Consider the following 18,965-nt stretch of genomic DNA (forward strand, 5'->3'; position numbering starts at 1 on the left):
CATCTATTTTGAACAATTGAAGTTCTAACAACAATCTAAACCGATTAAACATCCAATTTAACCTTCCTTAACATAACCCAATTCACAAAACTTAGAATCAACCTCTACATTGTCATCCTCAATCCCAAATCTCCCATTTCCATAAACCCTAGCTCCAAAAATTCAAGATTCTTTAAATCCAAGAAAACTACACCGATTAAATACTTAAACTAACCCAAAGCAATCAATTAAACTCAAAACAATCAGTCAAAAACCTCAATTCCATCACAACTTAGAAAATCCTAGGGTTCCACCAAAAATCCTCAGAAATTCCAAGAAAGAAAGTAGATTAAAGGTTAAAATCACTTACTTGAGGTAATGGATCCTTAGAAATGTCTTTCCTAAGCCTCAACACCGAAACCCTAGCAGAGCTCCTCTCTCCTCCTTCAGATTTTCTAATTTTCGCACAACTGAACCCTCCAGTGTCTATATAGATTCGCGACCTTTCGCCGCGGTGAACTCCAATCTTCGCCACGGCGAACTAATCCTGAGAGGGATTACTCACCTGAAAACCCGACTTCACCACGGTGAACTCCAATCTTCGCAGCAGCAAAAGCTTCCCGAAAGGAAACTCTCGCTCGCTTAGAAAAACTTCACCGTGGCATGCCCTCACCTTCGCCGTGGTGAAACATTCCCGAAAGGATACTCTCCCCTGAAACTCCCGGTGCGCCCCGACGAAGTAAAACTTCACCGCGGCGAACATACCCTGAGAGGGATATGTTCACCTATTCCTCCGACATACCTCAAATCTAACCCAAACACCAAGATCAAGATTAAATCACTAATCTATCCTCAAAATCAACCAAAAGAGGCTATTAATACCCGATAAAACTCAGGATGTTACACTTTTCAAAACAAAGGCAACAATGAGATTTAAGAATATGCTGAATATTTCTCTTCGATCAAGCTTTTCTCAGCCTTGATGATTATCTTAATATTCTATTTTAAGAGTTTCAAAATCATAGATGACCTTGATCTATTTTTTGTGCATATTCTCTCCGAAGTTAATCTGTCCATTTATCGATCACCGGATCGATCATTTATTAATCCATAATATGATCAATAAATATAGTTATCTATCTCAAAATCTTTCATCTTTATTAATCGATAACATAATTGATAAACTAGTTATCGATCATATCTTCGATCAAGGTTGTTCAGTTTCTAATTATTGAATCTGATGTCTGATTGATTTACTTCTCTCTTAACATAAGAATATTGCTATCATATTCCTAAATATCATTCTAGAGGAAAAACTTATTAAATTGAAGTATTTTTACAGATTACAAAGAAAGTCCAACGGTTATTCAAAAGCCTATAGCCTACCATGTCAGAAGCATTAAATGGCGAATACTGTTGCAATTGGAAAAACACACAACCGAACTCTTAACGGCTAAAAGCTCTTCCGTCTAATGGTTATTAAAGTTCCTCAACTATAAAAGGCATGAAGAAGCATTGAATGCAGGGAATTGAATACGCGAGCTACCTTCTGCAAATAACTTACTGTTGTATTTAATACTCTATTCTTGTTTGTATTGGGTTTCAGTGTTTCTCATCCATTTACTCTGTGAGAGAGTTTTACATATCGTCTTTAATCACCTTCTGAGTGAAACTCAAGAGTGCGGACTCTTGAGTGGGTCTGTAACCTTAGGGGTAGTAAGGGGGAGTGATTGAGCAAATCAATTACTATACTGCGGCACCAAGAGCTTGATTAATCTTGGAACTTAGAGAAACACTCAGAGGTGTTCTGAGCACTGGACGTAGGTCAAGTGTTTAAGACCGAACCAGTATAAATTCTGTGTCTACTCTCTACGGTGAAATCGCTCTAACTTACGCTCTCTATTTCTGTTTAGCTTACTATTTTTAATTCATAAAATTTTCATAAATCACCCAATTCACCCCCACTTGGGTGAGACTACCACTAACAAACTCAACATGTAGCTATTTCTTTTGAAATTTTCCGTATAATGCCCTTTTTCGGCATAACTGGCTTTTAAATATTCTTAAAGCCATTCCGCTGGCCTTTTGGGGATGAGACTAATTTTATAATTTTTCTTAGTCTCTTAACTCATGAATCCCCATTTTTATGTACATTTCTGAGACCTCTTTATGGCTCAAATAATTAAATCTAGATTTATACCTCAAAACGAGTCATAATTTTTAAAATTTATTTAAAGTTAATCCAAGGGCATTTTTGTCATTTTTCTTTATATACGGGCCTTAACATGCCATTTTCCATTTTCTAGGATTTTTCTAGAATATTTGGGCATAATTTCCATTTTTGCCCTTACCGGCCTAAAACTTTGTAAAATTATGATTTTGCCCTTGATTCAATTTAACCCCATAATTCACCTCATTGAGGCCTCCAACAAAACCTTTGGCCTACACTCATCTCAACTTCTCATTTTGGGCCTTGAGACTTCATCCGAATCTCTAGCTTTCTCTTTTCTCTATCCCAGAAAAATTTTGCTTTTGCGATTAAGTCTCTGGGAATCCCTTTGTCCTTCCAAAGACCCTTTGAGACTCCTGCCATAAGGGGTCTAGCAGTCTATCAAATTCAGGTTAATTCTGGTACTTGTAGGCCTAAAATTTAGGATGTGACAATTCTCCCCTCTCAAAAGAAATTTCATCCTTGAAATTTCCAAGTCAAGCCTCTATTATTACCCTTAATGAGAGGTTAGCTAAGGAGAATATTCCTACTTTTCCTCAACTTTGGCCTCTTTAACTTTTCATTATACTTCATTACAAGGTTTTGATCCTAGAATTCATATTTTCATAGCTTTCTGTTCCTTATTTCTCTATTATTTATACGAGCATGACCTTCACCTTTAAACATTTTATCATTGTCGCTCGTATTTCTCCTACACTTTAGGCCCATTTATGCATGATAATGCCATAGCAGTGTACTTGTCTTCACGGTCTTTCACTGTACCGTGGCATTTAAGCCTCTTTTAGGTCTTCCCAGCATATTTTATCATTCTCATCTTTACCTTAAGGGCCTATCCCCTTTCTTTACATTCTTATTCCACATTTAGCTTGCCTAAATACGTACCCTTCAGACTTACAGCTTGTTGTTCCCTTAATTTTTACATCCCTTACCTTCCTTTGTTGACTAGAACAGAATTGAGCTCAATCTAATTAACAATAACGATATCTGTGGAAAAGTCAAGGGTACTCTCTCTGTACTAGGCAACCAACCTGAGGAGTTTTCCTTATCTTAGACTCATCCCTGGTCATCTCATTCTCTCGCTCCAAAGAGATACTACTCTTATGGCTCAATAACCTTCCCTTAGGCTTAGTCTGCTATGACCTTGAGAGCTACCTTGCTCTCCTAAAAGCCTCTATAGGATCTACTATGACCCTGGATTCTTTCACATTATACCCGAGCCATGTTCCAACCTTTGAAGCCTTTAGACCAGTGGACCAAGTTAAAGAACAAGTCACCTAGCCTCAGCTAGTAACTTTACTAATTATTCCTAAGAGTGATCACAGACGTTAGTATTGCCTTGTTAAACCTTACTCAATCCTTTCTGTCAACTCTGGAATCATTCATCTTTCTTGTTTTTCCTTTTCTCTTAACTTTTAGCTGTCTTAAGCCATTTCCTTTTCATTATGCCCCTCTAATTCTCTAGGCCATTGATTTACCTCTATGTCCTTCTAGGCTTGTTATCATATTCATGCCAATCTGTCATGTCTTACAAATTCTCTTTCTCGTCTTACAGGGAGAGGTCTTGTACAATCATCTTTATCATCTTCTTAGGTATTCTATCTTTTCATCACTTTTGGCCAGCTTCACTCTCATTGGGGTAAGGTTAACTCCATGAGATTTCCTCAGCTGCTATTACTCTTTCCTGTGAGAGGACGTATTGCTCACACCAGAGCATGTCAACTCAACCACTTACCCTACCTTAAGAGGGGACATACACTTTCACAGGTATGGCATCAACTCTACCACTCTGGGAGGATGCATTGTTACCTTTATAATGTTGTCAACCCTATCGTAGCCGTTTGCCTTCCTTCTCTTCAAAGGACAGCTTGCTCTTGTTAGAGCAACATCAACTCTGTATCAGACAACTACCTTCCAATTTGAGAGACATTCTATGGCCAAGACTCTACACATGTTCAATTTCTACCAGGGCGCCATATCCCTATAAAAGGGAGCCTCTCAACCTGACTTATTTGATCATCTTAGCAGTGGCATTTGTCTGTAGGGATCTTATCTTTTAGATTCTCTACTGGCCTGAGTGCTACAGTCACACTTCTCATAGATGTCTTAGGGACACCAAAGAATATTAACTAGTCCCTAACATAATCAAGTATCTAGGCATAATTGGGCTCTGGGTATTATCGGGAACTTACTTATCTCTCTGTATAAATCAGTTCCTAGTGCAACCATCAACTTTTATATTCGCATCTCTTTTCATTCTACTCTATCCTCAAGAGGGATCTTGTCTGACTCTACACTTTTTAACTTTCTTTGCCTCCTGACCAATCATTTCTTTGGTCAGGTATTAATCATCATACACTGATCACATGACATAGTGAATATTTAATCGCCTTACGGTGTTGTGTCTAGGCTAGGCACCTAACTCATCATCAATTCTTTATTTCGTACCATCTAATCTCTATCCCTCTTGGTTTACTATCCCTTAAGGTGTTTCTACCTCTATTCAGGTATTGAATAAACCTCAAGCATCTTATCTGTCACCTTGCCTCTATCGTGGTGATGTCGATTCCTTAAGGTTTAGGTTGCCACTTGGCCTTACTGGGGCACAGACTTATACCCCTAACTGGCTCATTGTAGTCTTAGCCACTAGCCTTTGGGATTTTTCTTTGACTTTGACTCATACCCCAGTCAAACTCTCTCAGTTCAATCATTACTTTCCCAAGGGGGAGTCTCTTAATAGTGGCTTGAAAGAGAGCCTTTCTGTCGTTCGCCTTGGGGTTCTCAATCAAAATTTAATCCAAGCTATGCAGTATAGTGCAAACTCGGGTCGTTTCACTTTTGGGAGCCTTTATTAATTACCTAAGCTAGACTAAATGCCATGCAATGCAATGAAATGGGGTTTTAGGTTTTTAAGACTTAAATTAATGGTGCCTAAACTAAATGCAATGAAAACAAACCTAAGATACTATATTTTTGGTGTTTTAAGATAATAATGATGGAATGGAAATGAATGATAGGAAATCTCTTGAAAATGGCTTTGATGGCAATCATAGTTCACTTAAAATATTGGGAGTTTCACAAATCATTAGGTTTTCTTAATAACAACCTCAATAACTCATTGAGTCCAAAGCTTACATTAATGAACTCATTAATGAAAACTTTGTTAAGCTTCCCTAATGTGTAATTTTGGAATGATCATGCAATTGGCTTAATGAAACACACAATCAACTCAGTACCCAAACACAACTATGCAAGATAAGAGAGAATCATGAGAGTTACAATAAGCATATATGCAACTACATATATTTAAGCACAAAGTTCAACATCAATCAATCCAAATTACAAATGTAATCATTAACCAATAATTACAGTATCAGTCCCAAGTTCCTAACTAAGAAATTACAACTCCTAGACCTAGAAAGCCATAAATCATAGCTAAAAATTGCAAACTGAAACTAAACTCCCCTTTGAAGCTTAGGAACTCAAGCCACACCACCATTCTTCAAGAGTTGATAAACCCTAGCTCTCCATAGCTTCAAGAAAAGCTCCAACTGAAGTGAATCCGTCGGCCATGGTAGCTGGGAGTGGAAGGAATTGAGATGGAGTGAATGAAAGATGAAGGAAATGGATGGGGAAGAAGATGGAGGTGGAGAGGCAAGAGGATGGAGAATAGAGGTGTTGTAGGAGATGGAATGGAGTGTTTGGTCGAAAATAGGGTTTCTAAGGGTTTTAGGGGTCCATCTGGGTCGGATCATATGATTAGAAGCTCCATTTTCGCGTTCTGATCCGGATCTGGCGTTGCTGATACGAAGAGTTCGCCGCGGCGAAGTAAATCCTTCGTCGCGGCGAAGCATGCCCGAGAGGAGCTTCGCCTAATCTTGTGATTTCGCCGCGGCGAACTCTGCCCAAGAGACTACTGGTGAGATTTCAATTTGGCGCCGCGGCGAACTCTATTAGTGCTGATACTCTGATCTTGTGTTATGTCATCCTTTGGTCTTTGATCTTGGCTCCAATTCTCAATTGTCCTACAATAAAAAGCAATAATTTGAAGCATCAATTGTCCTAGAAATCAGCTGAATACAATTAATAACCAATTATGACAATTTTAACCTCAAAAAGACACTAACTCAAAGCAAGGACTCTTAATCTAAATTAAGCACAATTATCATCAAAAGGAGCCAAAATCTATGATAAATACCCTTAAAATGATATGAAATAACATAGAATAATTGGGCTAAATCATGGCTATCTATCTCTCAATTACTTTCTGTCCTTCCTTGCTTCTTCTCTCTATCCATTTCCCCTGGAGAAATCACCTTAATCTCTTAACCTTTGTTGGACCAATCCTCGTAACCCATCACTTTTCTAGGTAAGGTTTTCTCTCATATTGGGCTTTACTTGAACCAATACCATGTTTATACCATTGTCAAGACCTTTGTCAGAGCCTTCATTCTATTTAACACTTGCCAGAGCCTGGCTCTGATACCAAAATGAAAAATCCTTTCTTTAGCACCTCAGAGTACGTGAAACATCCTTTCTTTAACCCCTCAGAGTACGCATTTGGAAGTGTTACAATTCAAGCAATTCATGAAATGAAACATCCTACCTTTAACCCTTAGAGTGTGTATTTGTAAGTGTTATGGTTCAAGCAGGTTAAAATACAAGCCTGTGGATTAAAAATTTCAACATAACTACTCGGATTATTATTCATTGTTTAAATTCCAGATTATAGGCCCAATTTCAAAAATTCATGACTAATTCCATAAAAATCGTATTGAGGTGTTCTAAAATTCTATAGAAAACTCTTTAAAAGTTCTTTAAGGTAAAATATCAAACTGCACTTATCCTTACTCAATTCATACAGTTTAATCAATAAAGTTATTATTCATTTGGTAAAATCTGGAACTTTCAGATTCTATGCCTCAACTTTGAAAATCTGTATCTCCTTGTGTACATATCCAATTGAGGTGATCTAGCTCTCATATTAAAGCCTGGGATGTGTACTATAATTATGCCAAATTTCGTGACTTAACTCATTCATTTAGCATGTCAAATTGGAGCTACAAACTCACTGCTCCATGACCTACGTTTTATCCCTTAACCTCTTTTTACTTTAATTCTTTCTATTTCTTTGGCATACATAAATTGGGTTTACACTTTCCCAATCATCCTCATACATTTCTATTCATCTCATAAACATTGTAATTAAATACATGGCATCATTGGCATCCATAACATAAATTACATAATAGGAGAATTACACATTGAATAATAACATTATTCATTAACATCAATAATTCTCCACTTCCTTCTCCTTGCCTCTCATGCCATTAGTGCCCACCATTGATTGACCTAAATGGTTGGTTAGGGAGGGGTGAGATTCGGGGGAATCTCACTAGCAAACACTACCCATAAGCATGCAAGACATAATGCATATGTATGACATGTTATGACATTAACACATGAATGCCATGGAAAGTAAGCTAAAGCATTTCATGCTTTCATAACATATTGCCAAGGCAAAACATAACATAAATTTGCAAACATAACCTTGCAAATATTTCATCATAGCTTAGTCACATCATGGCAACACAACCACATCATACAAGTATACATATCAAGCACACAATACAAGTAAGTTTACTACCTTGTAACATAGCTTTCCTCTTGCTTTTCCTTTGATTCCCTTGTCTTTCCAACCCTATGGATTTTCGGTCAACACCACTAAACATCCTCTTGGATGTTCCAAGGTCCTAAATGTGACACGCCAAGTTTTAGGCCTAAGAATACACGGATTAGCCTAAGATAGGTAGGCTACTAAATCCCTATGAGCAGGAGTCCCAGAAATGTAAAAGGAATGTTGAAGGGTTTTAGGGACTAAACTGTAAATAGAGAAAGTTCTAGGGACTAAAATGTAAAGAAAGTTAGAGGCTCTAGTGAAGTCTCAAGGCCTAGAAATGAGAAAAGAGGTTAGTTCAAACCAAAGGTTATGACAGAGGCCATAATAGGGTGATTTATGAGGTTTACTTGACCAAGGGCAAAACCGTAATTTTGGAAAGTTTCGGGCCAAGAATGGGTAAAAATGGAAGTAATACCCAAAAAAATTCTAGAAAATTCCAGATAATAGAAAATGACATTTTAAGGCTTGTATATGAGGAGAAATGATGAAAATGCTCTTGAGTTGACTTAAAAGGAATTTATAAGTTTATGGCTCAGTTTGAGATGTAGAGGTAGATTTAATTGTTTGAGATATAAGGAAACCTCAGAAAATTATGGTAAAATGGGGATATATGATCTAAGAGGCTATAGAATTTATAAAATTAGTCTCAATTCCAGAAGGCTAGCAGAATGGCTTTAATATATTTTTTAGGCCAGAACTGCAGTTTATGGGTTTGTTATGGGAAATTTAAAAAGAAATACTTATGGTCTGAGTTATGATCTCAGAAAATTCATAGATTTTCTACAGAATTAAATGAATTTTATGGTATAAATAGATAAATTTTTGGAGTTTAGGATTGGATAATATGCTCAAGTTAAATGTTAAATAATTAATGTCCCTTAATTAGAAGACAAAGCTAGAAAATATCTCAAATATTTTGAGAAAGACAAGTTCAACTTGAATTCTCTTTTTCTTTCCCATGGGTTTCATTTATGAGGGTGATGAGTCATCATATGAGTCACCAGAAGATATTTTATGGGCAGTAGAAAAATTAGAATGTAATACGGGTAAGTGTTAGACAGTTCCCTATCTACCCAATGGAGCAAAATTTTTACTATATGACTTAATAAGGTTGACTAATTGGTCAATAGTGTTGACAATTTTTTTCCCTCTACTCCTCTAAGGTGGCGCCACATATATGCCTTTTATTGGCCAATATCAATTATTAAAAATACCTAGAGATCTCAGAAAATTATGAAAAATTAAAAGAAATTCATTTAGGAATTATGGAGATTTATAAAATTATTTCCAACCCTAAATGATGAGGAGGTTAGCTTTAATTGAATTTAAAACTAAATTAATATTAGTAGATTGTCTGTTTTTACAGAAACGGAAATTTAAAGAGTTATATGGGGAGAAAAATTATGAAATTAATCAAGAAAGTTCCCTTTACTGAGATATAATTAATGATGATCTGATATAAGAATTCCAAGATACTAGAATTTTTCGGCTATTAGATAAAATAAACCAATATTATATTATGATTCAGTAGACTGTCAGGACAACCGGGGTGTTAAAATTTCTGACAGAATGTCAAGGACACATGTCACGCCCAAATTGGCCAAAAAGGGAAAAGGGAAAAGGAAAAGGAAATACTAAATCAAGTTAGATTAAAATTTAATTAGAGATAAGTAAAATGATTATGGTTAAGTCATCTTCCGTAGGATCGTGACACGTGGCAAACATGGTTCATTGGATGGCTAGGATTTAACTATCTATCTTTGAAAAGTCAAAAGTTTCTAGAACGGTAATTAGCCAAGTTAATCAAGGAATTAAGAGAGTTAACCTTGGTTAAAACCTAATTAATCTTGATGGATAAGAAAGATGACATAAGCCCTAATGACTCATCATCCAAGTGTCAACATATTAAGCCACATAGCCTAAGATTTGTACATATGGAAAGAGGTAAAAATTAGATGGCTAAGATTAAGTCTTTTGCAAGAAGGGCAAATGTGGAATTAATGAAAAAGGAAGCCTATAAATACCCCCTCCCACATGTTCATTTGGTGTGAATCCTTTCAAGTAGGAAACCTCTTGCAAATTTTCGTTTAGAGAGAGAAAGAGAATATTTCTAGTGAGAGAAAGTCATTTGGAAGCAAGGTAAGCTTCTACAACTCTCCTATTTCAAGTATAATAATGATATGTGGGTTTTATGCTATTTTAATGATGATGGAAAGTCATTTTCCTAAGGGGAAGTGCTGCCCAAATTTTATCAAAATGATAGGGAATGGTTTAGATGAAGTATGGTTAAGATTAAGCATGGTTAAAGGTTAAGAATTAAGTGATTACATGTTAGTTTTGTTGAGAATCCTTTTCCCTATAATTATATATATGGTTTGGCCAAATTGAGAAATGTAGGAGGGAAGATGTTTCAATTCAATTTTGATGCTTCCAATGAGTTTAAATGATGATTTAGTGTAGGTATATACCAAGAAAGGGATGTTGGAAGCATTAAAAATTGAAATGAAAATTTTGAACCTATTTATCCCTATGGTTCGGCCAAGTCAAGTTCAATGGGAAGGGATTGGATTTTCATAAAACTAATATGATAAGTGGATTCTACATGGAAAATTATATAGGAAAGGCCTAAGAAAGTTCAAGAATCAAAGCTAGAAAAATAAACCCTAAAAGTCAAGAAAAAAGGGGTTTAAGGGGTTATGTTAAGTTATGGAGTTGAAGTAATGCTTAATGTTGTGTCATTGGTTGCCTAATAGGCTATACACAACAAAAGGGCAAAGATCTAGTCAAGAGAAAAGAGTTCAAGAGGAAGAAAAGCCAACAAGGTAGCTTTTGCATTCCATTGCTTGTTAGAGTTACTATACATTGTATGTTCATTGCTATGTGTTATGATGTTATGCCATGATGCCTCCATGCATGTATACCTTGGTTTATGCAAGGTTGAGATGATATGTTATGTTATGATGTTGTGTTTTTCCATGGCAAGTACATAATACTCAAGTATGTATGTATGCATGTAGCTTGAATTACATTGTGATGTGTAACCATAGTAATGTATGCAATGTGCTACTAAGATTCTCCAAGAATCTTAACCCCATACTTAACAAACCCTAGGGCCTTCAACCTCCAAGAGCAAATGAAAAGAAGTAGCTATAGTGGAGAGTTAAGTTTGCCTCAAGAAGAAGAAGAATGAAGAAAAACCCTATGTTGGATGAATGTAATTAAGAGTATGCTTTAAGGTTTTAAGTTATGGATATATGCTAGCTTATGTGTTAATATGTGAAAGCATGCTAGTGTTATCCAATATGCATGATTATATGGTAGGAGAATTAGTATGCAAGTAATTGGTCAAGTAAGACAATTTATCCTTCCAAGGGGGATAAAAGTCAACATTATGGACCTAAACTTTGACCAAAGTCAAATTAAACAATCAAGTGAGTATAGCCATGAGATTTGATGAGCAAATAGATGGGATTCTTCTCTTTAAGATGAGAGTTGGTTCACCTAAATCTGATAACCACACAAGAAGTTATGCCCTTCCAAAGTTGGGCTAAAATAAGTGGAAAATGGAAAAATGACCATATGAACAGTAATTTTTTCAAGAAAAACTGGGCTCGAATTTTAAGTCAATCAGTCTAGAAACTATTTTCTCTCAAAATTTTATCCAAAGAGCTTTCCATAAAACTTGGAATCACTCGATTTTGATTTTTCTACAATTAGTTATGAATTTTCGAAGTTTACCACATTTTTGGGTTACAATGAATAGTAATCTGTAAAAGAAAATTTTCAAACTTTATTTTTCATAAACTTGTAGTCTTCAAAAGTGATTCCAAATGCTTCTACAAGGCAATTTAATTCATATAAACATAAGGTGTTACACTAAACACATCAATACATGATGCAAAACAATTATTAGAGTCAAGTCATCAACTTATCTCTACTTGATTCTTTCTTGAACATACTTGAACTCTAACTTTTGAGTTTCAATTCCAACCTTCCTAAAATTATTCCACATACTATCCCCACATAATTTTGTATATAGAATCTATTTCGAAGCTTAAAACAATCAAAATCTAGTCCTAACCATTCAGAACAGTTAAGGCCGAACAAAATCACAAACTAAGGGAAAGTTGGATTTCTTGCAAAATCAACACAGAACCACTTGATTCTTGTTGTTTCCAAGCCTTTAAACATGCTTTTAACATCCATATCATCTTCTCCTATTCCAATAAATTTCGTGCAGCACCTTCCTATAGGATTTCAATCATCAAAAATCCAATCAAACCAACCACCAGCTCAAAAATAAGAAGGGAGGTAGAAACTACATCAAAAACGGCACACATACCTTGTTTTAGAACTTGATCTGGCTTGGGTCACTTGACCTTTCTTTCTCTCTCTTCTTTCTCTCTCTAGAAACCATTTTGCAGGAACTTCCCCACGGGTTCCTTATGCTTGGACGAAATGATAGGGAGGGGAGGGGTATTTATAGAAAACAAGATTGAATCTCGACCGTTGATCTTAAAAATATATGGCTTGATCTGGACCATCCATTTTCTCTTTTTATCTTGTGATGACATGTGTCCTATGACATCATGCTTACCTCATCTTGATAACATCATGCTTACATCATCAAGCTACATGTCTTTGATCCAACCGCACATGTGTCTTGCATCCGACCGTACACGTGTCTTACATCCAACCGTACACGTAATACCTTCTTTTCCCATCTAACCGCACACTTATCTCTTCCATATTCCTTCATCATTTTGACATTAGAATAGGGAGGAAATTAATACAAAATTCGTGCAAATTATAGCCCTTAGGCATTCCTCTACCTATTTTGCCATTGTGCACCGTATAGGGTACTTTTTTGAATCCTGACTTACCCGATACCACTGGGACATATTTTGATACTATTTTCTCATCTTAATTAGGTACATATATGGCACCATCTTAGAGGAGCATAGATAAAAATAATTAGCTCTACTGACAAGCTACTTAACCTTATTGAGTCACGCAGTAGAGATTTCACTATAACGGGTAGACAAAGGACTGTCAAAAATATTCCCATACTGTGTTTTGATTTTTATGCTATCCATAAATATCTTCTGCTAACTCAACATGATGACTCGTAGGTGTCATGATTGCATTTAGTGACTCAGCATGCTGACTCAGCGGTGTCATGATTGCATTTGGTGACTCAGCATGCTGACTCAGCTCCGTCATGATGGTCTTTAGATATTTTCTTTCTCCTTTTCCCAGAAATATTATTAAATAATACTTAATCAGGGTTACCTTCTCTAAATTCTTTCTATCAGCTTGTAACTCCGTTGATATGTCTCTGGGTTTCATTCTTTCCCTTTTATCACGAGAGATTCCTCTAATTTTTCTCGGGTGAAGAGTCAAACTCTAGACAGCTACTTTGACTTTCCCCGGATAGGATATAAATAGGCTTTACATTTAATTAAAGCTAACCTTGTCAGTTTCTGGGGACGGAATTAATTTTACAATCTGTGTAAATTCCTCAACTACTATTCCCTAGTTTTTCCTGATTATTTGAGGCTGTCTCATACCTTAAATAATTCAATTTAAGTTACTATCTCAAATTGCTCAAAACCCTGGAATGACTTCAGGGCATTTCTGTCATTTCTAGCCTTATATCGGCTCTGGAATCCTATTCCCATTTTTCTGGAAGTTTTCTAAGTCATTTGGGCCCTTTTTGCTAGCTCTGAGCATTGGCCAACCAGAACTTTTATTATTTACAGTTAGGTCCTTACTTGGCCTAGGAATCCTTTCTTTGGTCCCTCCTTAGGCCTAACCTTCGGAACCATCTCTTGCAAGTTTCTGGTATAACTTCTGGCCCTTAGTCACTTCCAGTTCCTCATTTTTTAGTCTCCAAACACTATTGTTTTACACATTTGCCCTTGAAAAACCTCTTTTTTCTTCCAAGGAATCTCCGGGACTTTCATTGCATTGGACTTAGTAATCATCCTTTCCTTGTGCTATTACTTGTATCTATGAGCCAAAATTTGGGATGTTACACGAACCAAGCCCGTAGATTGAAAATTTGCAACTGGTTCTCGAGTTACTGTTTAACGGTAAATTCCAGATTTTTGGTCCATTTTTGAAAATTCATATCTCCTTGTATACACATCCAATTAAGGTGTTCTACCCCTCATTTTAAATCTTAGGATGTGCACAACACATCTACCAAATTTCATGGCTTAAATCATCCATTTGGTGGTTCAAATAAGAGTTGGAAGTTGACTGCTCCAGGAACTATGTTTTATCCATTACACAATTCTTGCTTTAATTCTTTTTATTGTTTTGGCATGTATAGCTTGGCTTTATTCTTTCTCATTCATTCTCATATATTTCCATTCATGCCATAAACATTCTAAACAAATACATCACATCATTGGCATTCATATACATAATTTACACATTAGGAGAATCATACATTAACCAATAGCTTCATTCATTGACATGAATAATTCTCCACTTTCTTCTCCTTCCTTCTCATGCTCTCCTTCATGCAATCATTGTCTATCATACTTAACCTAAATGGTTGGTTAGGGAACGGTGAGATTTAGGAGAATCTCAGTAGCAAACAATAACCGCCCAAACATATATGGCAAGCTTGCCATTAATAACATGTTTGCAACTTAACACCTTTATAACATAATGACATGTTTGGAAATCATCATGCATTTATCATAAAACACATAGGCCTATGGCATATCTCAAATACATTCACAATCACAACACATGAGTTCATAGAAGCATATAACATATAAATATGTCATACATGCAAGCAAATACCAAGCACATAAGACTAAGGTCCAGTTTGCTACCTTGTGTCTTTAAACTTTCTCTTTACTTCCTCTTACTCCCTTTTGCTACCAACCATTAAGGTTGCTTGCTCAACCTTTTCCATTCATCTTCCTCAATGTCTCATGACGCTAAATGCATCAACATATCATTTCCATTCATCCATTAGAGCCATAGTAATCAACAATATCAACACTTTGTTTTCTTTGAACTATATTAACTTCTAACTTTTGAGCTTGATTTACAATCTTTCTAAAATTAATTCCACAAGCTATTCCCACACAATTTTGCATGTAGAATCCATTTTCAAGATCAAAATAATCAAAATCAAAGTCCTTCCCCATGAACTAGCCTTGACCAAATAGTATGCCTTTAGGGTCTAAAATTTCTATTTTCAATTCCAATGCTTCCAAACTTGTCTTCTCACCTTTACCCCACAAAATTTTTTATTTTAAACACATTAGAAGCATTAAAATCATCAAAATTATATCCTAGGAACAAGAACCAGGTCTGACCGAATTACAACTCAAGTTGCACAATCATGAAATTCAACCAATTTCAACATGAAACCACTTGATTCTTGTTCTTCTTAACCCTTTAAACAGTATTCTAACATCAATTTCATCTTTTCCTATCCTTAACAATTTCATACAGCATGCCCCCTAGGGTTTCAAGATCCTGAAAATTATTAAAATCTATAACCAAGCTCAATAAAAACAAGGGTAGTGAAAACTACATTAAAAACCATGAACATACCTTGTTTCAGAGCTTGATCTTGCATGGGGCCACTTAGCCTTTCTCCCTCCTTCTTTTTTCTCTCTCTAGAATCCATTTTCCAAGATTTTCCCCATGGTTCTATGAACTTACACGAAAAAGAGGGGTGGGGAGGGGGCATTTATAGAAAATAAGACTGAATTTGAGCCGTTTATCTTAAAAATATGTGGCTTGATCTAGACTGTCTATTTTCTCTTTTTATCTTGTGATGACATGTGCCCTATGAAATCATGCTTACATCATCTTGATGATATCATGCTTGTATCATCAAGCCACATGGCTTTAATCCAATCATACATATGTCTTGCATCCGACCGTACACGTAATACCTTCTTTTCCCATCTAACCATACACTTACTTTTTCTATATTCCTTCATCATTTTGGCATTAAAATGGGGAGGAGATTGATATAAATTTCGTGCAAAATACAAATCTTAGACATTCCTCCACCTATCTTGCCATTCTACACCGTATAGAGTACTTTTTGGGGTCCTGACTTTCTCAGGACCACTGGGACATATTATGGCACCATTTTCTCACCTAAAATAAATCCATATAGCATTACATAACATGCCCAAAGAGAGAGTGATGCTCTTCCCTTGTTCTTTCATTAAAATAATTAAAATAATTAATAATATTTATTTCGAAGTGATCTTGATCGAATTCTTTCTACCAATGCACAACTCTGAGAATCTGTCTCCGGGTACCAATACTATTTATTCATCACGGGGAATTCCTCTAATTTTTCTTTAGTCAAAAGTCAACCTCTAAACAGTTGACTTTGACTTTTTCCGGATAGTGTATAAATAAGCTTTAAATTCTATTAAAGTCAACCTCTTTGCTTTTTGGGGACGAAATTATTTTTAAAACCTGTGATAATTCCTCAAGTATTTTTCTCCATTTTCTTCCAATTATCTGAGGCCTTCCTATACTTTAAATAATTTATTTTTTAAAATATTCCAAATCAATCAAAACCCGGGAATTCCACAATTTCCTTCTAGGGGCATTTTCATCATTTTTAGCCTCATACAGGCCTCTAAACCTTATTCCCATTTTTTTGAAATTTTTCTAAAGTGTTCAAGCCTTAACCTATCATTTCTCACTTTAAGAGATTTTTTCTGGGATTTTCAGGCATACTTTCCATTTTTGCCCTTACCAGCCCAAAACTTCGTAAAATTATGATTTTGCCCTTAGTTTGGCTTAACCTCAAAATTCACCTCATTAAAGCCTCCAACATAACGTTTCACCTACAATTATCTCTATTTCTCATTTCTGGGCCCCGAGACTTCTTCCGAGTCTCTAATTTCCTCTTTTCTCAGTCCATGAAAACTTTCTTTTTGCGATTTAGTCCTTGAGAATCTCGCTGTCCTTCCAGGAAATCTCTGAGACCTTTACCAAAAAAGTCTGGTAGCCTATCCATTTCAGGCTAATTTCAATACTTTTAGGCCTAAAATTCAGGATATGATAGTACGCACTTGGAAGCATTATGGTTTAAGCAATTCACGAAACAAGCCCATAGATTGAAAATTTGCAATTGGTTCTCGAGTTACTATTTACTATTTAAATTTTAGATTACAGGTCCAACTTCAAAATTCATAACTAATTCTATAAAAATCATAGTGAGATGCTTCAAATTCTACTTGAAGCTCTTTCAATTCTCTAGAGGGGAAAAATATGAAACTGGACTTATCCTTGCCCAATTCGCACAGTTTCTTCCTTGAAAATCACTATTGATTTGGTCAATTCTGGATCTTCTGCTTCAATTTTGGAAATTCGTATCTCTTAGTATACACGTCCAATTGAGGTGATCTACCTATCATTTTAAAACTTAGATGTGTACAATACGTCTACTAAATTTCATGGCTTAACTCATACATTTGATAGGTCAAATTAGAGCTGGAAACTGGCTGCTCCAAGACCTACGTTTTATCCATTAGACAATTCTTGCTTTAATTTTGTTTATTGTTTTGGCGTGCATAACTTGGCCTTATCCTTTCCTATTCATTCTCATACATTTCCATTCATGCCATAACCATTCTAAAACAAATACACGGCATCATTGGCATTCATATACATAATTTACATAATAGGAGAATTATACATAAATCCTTAGCCAATCATTAACATCAATAATTCTCCACTTTCTTCTCCTTTCTTCTTATGCTATCTTTCATGCAATTATTGTGCATCATTGATTGACCTAAATGGTTGGTTAAGGAGGGGTGAGATTTAGGAGAATCTCAGTAGCAAACAATAAACACTCATACATACATGGTAAGCTTGGCAACCATAACATGCTTGCAACTTAACATTTTTATAACATAATGACATGTTTGGAAATCATCATGCATTTATCATAAAACACATAGGCCAATGGCATATTTCGGTACTATACTACCCCTAGTTTTGTTTAACCTCAAAATTCACCTCATTGAGGCCTCCAACATAACCTTTAGCCTACATTTATCTCTATTTCTCATTCCTGGGCCCCGAGACTTCTTCTAGGTCTCTAACATTCTTTTTCTCAGTCCTAGAAAACTTTCCCTTTTCGATTTAGTCCTTGGGAATCCTGCTGTTCTTCTAAGGAATCTTTAGGACCTCTGTCAAAAAGAGCCTGGTAGCTTGCCCATTTGAGACTAATTTTAGTATTTTTAGACCTAAAATTTGGGATGTAACACTAAATCTAAAGATCAAGTATTAGAAGCATTGGAATTAATGTTGAAAATATAGGATTTTTAATCATACCTTTCGGCCAACACTATTTGAAAGAGAAGGAATTTTCTTTTCATAAATCCAAGCTCATATTTAGATTCTACATAAAAAAATTTATAGGATTGACTGAAAGTCGTTATGGTTGGCAAGTCAAGAGAGTCAAAGGGAAAAGCAAGAGGAAAGCTTATGGTACAAGGTAGTAAACTTACCTATCTTATTTGCTTGATGTTTATGCTTGTTTTGTTGATTTGCATGATAGTAATTGTGATGATATGAGCTATGTATGAATGATTTATGTTCTGTCTCTTGATGATTTTATGGTCATGCACGTAGTTGGAGACATTGAGTACAAGGTTAGATCACTAAATTTGCATAAAGATAATCAAGGAAGCATATTATACACTTGTATTTATCTTGCATATATTGATGGTATTGTTTGCTACTGAGATTTCACCGAATCTCACCCCTCCCTTAACCAACCATAGTAGGTCAATGTTAAGGAGAAAGCATGCATGAAGAAGGGCAAGAATATGGAAGCAAAGAAGGTGGAGAATTCTTATGTATTACAATGTGATTTTGGAATTCACTAGTAATGTAATTATTTTATAGATATGCCTAACATGAAATATGATGTGATGTGATTATGTATGATGTTAATGGCATGTAATTTAAAGTATACGATTAAATAGGAAACCATAAGGCTAGTTTGTTCATGCTTGAATTAAGGAAGAATTAAAAGTAAGAAGCTAATGAAAGATTAAACGT

Source organism: Neltuma alba, unplaced genomic scaffold (assembly GCF_004799145.2).
Source record: "Neltuma alba isolate B1F8T4 unplaced genomic scaffold, ASM479914v2 tig00010656_pilon, whole genome shotgun sequence".
NCBI classification, from domain to species: domain Eukaryota; kingdom Viridiplantae; phylum Streptophyta; class Magnoliopsida; order Fabales; family Fabaceae; genus Neltuma; species Neltuma alba.